Raw genomic sequence first — 6,000 nt, 5'->3', positions numbered from 1 at the left:
TGTGTGCTCGTCTTGTTGTGTCTCTGTTTCTACCGTATTGTGGTTCAGTCTTATGTTCGGCTGTGTCTAAACTTCTGCTGTGCTGCAGCAACTTCGGATGAACGATGATGGATGAATATGCGAGCCCTTAATGTCATGTGTAATTCCACTGTTCTGCACAATGTGAGCTGCCATATGTTTGTCTACAAATTCTAGTTTCAGTCTTGTTATTTTCTTGATGCATTTGAGTTCGTTTTGGATTACGTTTCTTTGCCGGCAGCCGGCTAGAAAGAAATGCGTAACACATTCAGCTGTCTCCGAGCTGCTGTAATCTCGTACACCGTGATGTTGCGTAGCTCGGAGACATGAACTTTCTATTTGTAATTTGCTTATTTCTAGCATGACGTCAATTTGTTGGAAGTGGTTAGTTCTCATATATGGATGATATGCATATGAATTTCTTCTGCGGTACTGCTGTTTTTGATTTTTATCAAATGGTTGAGCTGATTTTGGGTAGGTTAGGTCGGTCTGTACCGGGTTGAAGTGCTAGCTCTATTTTCTGGTAATTAAAGTTTGGAAGTGCTATCATTTCCCCTTGATTCCCAATTTGGTTGCAAATAATGATATTCATCGTTCTTTGAATACAAGGTTTTTCAGCTCAAGACCAAAAACAAACAAAACATATGTAGTACACAGCCAGATACCGCACACAAACTCGTTAATTATTAGTTGCTGCGGGTGACACTGCTGACCTCATGCTAGCAGTGAGATGTTCTCCTGATGTGCTGGTGCATGAAGAACTAGCAGTGGCACTCCGCCGGACGGTGCATTACCATCCACAGAGGCTCTCCCCACCGCCATGATATGTTGCGGTTCTTGTTCGCCCCTAGTATTGCTCGCATGCATGCACTCGGTGACGGGGACCTCGGTACCGCTGGCGGCTGGCCGGCGGGTCGTAGTCTGGCGGGGCCTTGCCGTCCTCCATCTCTGCCTTGCCCTCGTCGTCGTCAGAGAGGACAAGGAGGAGGTGGGAGCCCCCCTGGAGCAGTGTTTGGTGTCGCCCTCGTCCAAGGAGAGTGGATGCGACTCCACCGAGAAGTGTGCAGTAGGAGCAAAACACGAACGCACATGGTGTGTTATGGTAGCTACCTCCTTCCTGATACCTATCATTCCCATTCAATGGCTAGGCCGACAAGATGGCAATTGAAAAATTGAAAGACAAGAACAATACATCTACCATCGCTGGTTCTTCCAGCGCTAGGAAATTGACAACTTAAAAAGACGTTGGAAAGGAAAGGAAAGGGAGTCTGTGTAAATAAGCAGGCGTGGTACTTGAACTTGAAGATTTATGTAATAAAGATGAGAGATTTTGATGTAATAAAGGGAAGGAAAGTTGTGTTTTTCTCTGTTTAGTTACTCGGAGTTTCCTCTGCAATGCATTTGATAGGCTTTTTCGAACATGTTTTCTGGTTACTGATTGTTATAGAAATTTTTCTCGGTGTTGTGATGCAAGTTACAACAGGTTGTGGCGCACACTGGCACTTAAATTTTTCTATGATTAGTTCTTGTTAATATTACATCTGAATCACGACCTTATGAACTCCTGCATGCCACTGTACTGGCGCCTTGATGTTTAACTCATTGGAGGTACTTGTGTGCATGTGTGGTAAGTGCCAACTTTGCAAATCAAGACGTGACACCTAATTAAAAGCGTAAGACCAAAACGAAACGAAACATACATTGTGCAAGTAAAAGTTTAAGATCTCGAGTTGGATTAGGTTTTGTTGCTGATGCACTTGAGTTTGTTATGCACTTGAGTTTGTTTTGGATTAGGTTTCTTTCGCTGGTCATGAAGAAAGGCGTCTAACACATTCAGTTGTCTCCAGAGTTGTTGTTATCTCGTACACAGTGATGTTGTTTGGCTTGGAGACATGAACTTTCTATTTGCAATTTGCTTGTTTCTAGCATGGAGCTGATATAGAAGTAACTCCTTATATAGATGACATGCATCTGGATTTGTTCTGTCCTACTGCCGTTTTGGATTTTTATCAAATTGTTGAGCTAATTTTGGGTCGGTTTGTACAGGGTTGAAGTGCTGGCTCTATTTTCTACTGCTTAAAATTAGCAAGTGCTATCATTTTCCCTCGATTTGGCGCCCGAATTTTGGTTGCACATCGTCATTGATTGTGTTTTCAATGCAATGTAGTTCAGCACAATACCAAAACAAACAAAACATAGGACATAGTCAAACACCGCACACAAACTCGTTAATTATTAGCGGCTACTGGTGACGGTTCTCTTGAACTCGCGCCACGACATCGAGCGGTTCTGCTCAAAAAGTAGTAGTCATGCTCTGCTGGATGGTGCATTGCCACATGCCACACACATAAGCTCTTCGTTGCAACATCACATGCTGCAGGTTCAGGTTCATCCTAGTATTGCTCGCACGACGGGGACCTCCGTCCCGCTGACCGGTGGTTCGTAGTCAACCGCTGCCTTGTCGTCCTCCGTTTGCACCTTGCTCTCGTTATCATCAGAAAGGAAAAGGAGGAGGCGGGAGCTCCGGAGGATGGTGCAGCGTTTGGCTTCGCGGTCTTCCAACGAGAGTGGCTGCGACTCCGCTGAGAAGTGTACAGTAAGAGCAAATTATGAACAAACATGATGTGTCCGTGTTGCTACCTGTTGTTTTATCTATAATAAAGCGGGGTAAAGTGCCCTTTTCAGATCTTGTTGCTACCTCTCTCCTGATACATATCATTCTCATTTAATAGCTAGGCTTCCAAGATGGTAATCAAAAAATTGAGGGACAAGAGCAACACATCTATCATCGCTAGTTCTCACAACGCTAGGAAATTGACATCTTAAAAAGACATTGGAAATGGAAGGAAGGTTGTGTAAATAAGTAGAAATTAGTTGAACTTGGAGATTTATGCCATAAAGATGGGACATTTTGATGTAATAAAGGGAAGGGGGGTTGTATTTTTGCCAGCCGTTCACTGTTTGTTTTTGTAGGAGAAACTTTGGCTATATTCATAATCAATACAGAGAATACCAGAGGTATAAAAATTACAACCAGGTTCACAGATAACCTGGTGGTGACGACTATAAGCACTGGAGCAAGTCGAAGGCGCGCCACTATCATCGCTCCTCCTTGATGGAAGACGGGAAAATTTTATTGTAGTAAACAGTTGGGTAGACATCATGTTAAGACCCCACATGACCAGGGCACGGGAGCATGAACCATTGGCGATGAAGAGAGTCTTTGATCGAAAGGATGAAACATGTAAACACACGAAGGAATATGAATGAAGACTGGATCCAAAGAGACCATCTGGATATGAAGCACATAATGAATCCTGCGAGATCCTATCGAGACACACCTCCACACGCCCTCTGGCGACGCTAGACGAACTGTCAGGACGGGGATCAAATGTGGGGGACATTATTCCTACTAAGGGACATCACCGCCACCACACAAGCCCAACCAAGACGGTAAACCTAACAAGAATGTGAGCAACGTCCCTCCCGCCTACGGGGCCGAGGTCCTCCGCACCTCTGTGACCCAAAGGCAACCAAGATGGAGCAGACCGCCGACGGCGCTGGCGGGAGGAAGTGAAAACCTGATCGGCTGAGGTCTTTTCTCGGGGAGGAAGAAAGATCGTATCAGTCTTGCTATTTTGTTATGCTATAGTTTCTCTCCCGTGCATTCGATTTACTTTTGGCACATGTTTTCTGATTACTAATTGTTACCAAATTTTTTTATGGTGTTGCTGTACAAGTTACAATTGGTGTGGCACTTAAGTTTTTCTATAATTATTTCTTGTGAATATTACATCTGAATCCTTACTTTAGGAACTTCTGCATGCTGATAACACCCTGGTGTTTAACTCATCGGGGATAATTATGTGCATGTGTGGTAAGTGCCAACTTTGCAATTTTGCCTGTAGGTTGCGGAAATCAGCAAACTGCAATTTCTAGATTTTTCCAGTACAACACCTGATTGAGTGTGCCAACTTTGCAATTTTGCCTGTAGGTTGCGGAAATCAGCAAACTGCAATTTCTAGATTTTTCCAGTACAACACCTGATTGAGTGAAATAAGCCAAGTGTAGCTTTGCTTACTAATCTTTTCTTTTTCGATAATCAGGGCCTCCCTCGGTTCCCTTTTTCATTTTAGAAAAAAGAAACCATGATTGTCTTCTTACATCATTCATTAGCCCAAGGCAATGCAAGACCAAAACAAATAAAACATGATACCACAACGCAAAGGTCGTGTGAAAAGTCATTAATTATTAGCAACTGATATTGAAAATTTCATGGACGCTAATGATGTCATCGTGCTTCACCTCATGCCATCGCAGCATGCAGTCCTCCTCCATGATACAATGCGTGTGAATGAAAGAGTAGCCAACATGGGCATCCTAGAAGATGATTAATGTGCGGCATCGCGGTCTTCATTGCCAAGCTTGTGACTCTTGAAGAAGATCTCATGCGACTCCATCAAGGATGTGTGGAGTATTAGTAATCTATGAGCAAACAACTTCGGTTCTTTATTCTACCTCTCTACCAAGTCCCGATACCTATCACTCCCATCCAATGGCTAGGCTACCGAGATAGAGAGTGCAAAAGTGAAAGAGAAGAGCAACAAATCTACCATCGCTAGATACTTCTTCTAACACTCGGAAATTGGCATCTCAGGAAAACATTGGGAAGTGAAGGCAGGTTATGTAAATAAGTAGGTGGTAGTTGGGCATGAAATTTCCATAATAAAGGTGAGAAATTTGATGACATGGAGAGCATCGGTCGCCAACTATATTAGATGTTAGTGTTATTCTACTTGTGGTTTATTTATATGAATAGTTTAAAATTACAATTTCACTTCTCTTGGGAACTAGTTTCTTCCTTCACCAGAGTGTACATATATGTTGTAAGGGAAGGGGACCTACATTATGATTCAAACTTTTTTTTGACTATTTACTGTAGAGCAAGAGCCCCGCAGTCTTTTTATTCCAGAAATTTTTGCCCAGGCCTGTTTAAATCCGCTCCCATCGGGAGTCAAACCCAGGACCTGGGGTGCTACTAAGGTCACTGCAACCACTAGGCTACAGGCCCGTTCGCTATGATACAAACTTTGATTTTATTAATTGTTGTATATGTGTCATGTGACATGAATACTACAAGTTTTCTGTAAAATTTAAGTTACACTACTTCCATCAACAAAGGATGTAAATGAAGAAATACTAACTATGGATAGCATACAAACATGGCGGTAGTAAGAAAATGAAATTTCTATGGAACATATCGTAATCCAATAAAGCAATCATAAAGATCCATTTGTAACAAATACTACATAACAATACGATCATCGAAAACCCCGACCATCACTACCGAGAAGGGCCACACACGGTGGAGGCCATGTGCCCCTCACGGGCATGTTGGTCGTTCGGTGAGATACCTTCATAGCTGAGGACGGTGGAGGAAGGGCGGTGTGTGGTGGTGTAGAGTGATGAGATCTGCCACCGATAGCCACTTCCGAGGGTGATGTGTTGCTGCTATTGGCGATACTTGGAATACAATCATCTCTAGTTAATTTAAAGTTGTGATAAAAATATGCTCACAAAGATAACAAGTTGTGCTTCCCGTCGCGGTGTACTTGTGATTCCTGTCGCACTTTATGAGAGACTTTTCTTGTTGTTTTGACACATGTCGCATGGCACAAATTGCACATATGCCATGCCAAGAAGTATACACACACACACACACACATACACACACACACACCGTGTAGCATATCAACACAATAAGCTGCGGGAGAATGCGCCTTCTCGCGATGTCCATGTCATCATACGCACGACAAAAAAATCGGATCGAGTTAGCGACTGGGTTAGGCAGGAGTGCCTTGTTTTGGTCATTCCCGTCGGCCCATCTATCACATATTGATGGGAGAAAAACATTCTTTGTGTGTCGCGGCAAGATAACACCTCCTCCAGGAGGATTTGACTTCCCCGCGAAGGAACACCTCA

Source organism: Triticum aestivum, chromosome 7B, assembly GCF_018294505.1.
Source record: "Triticum aestivum cultivar Chinese Spring chromosome 7B, IWGSC CS RefSeq v2.1, whole genome shotgun sequence".
NCBI lineage: Eukaryota > Viridiplantae > Streptophyta > Magnoliopsida > Poales > Poaceae > Triticum > Triticum aestivum.
Note: the sequence above shows the minus strand (reverse complement) of the source record.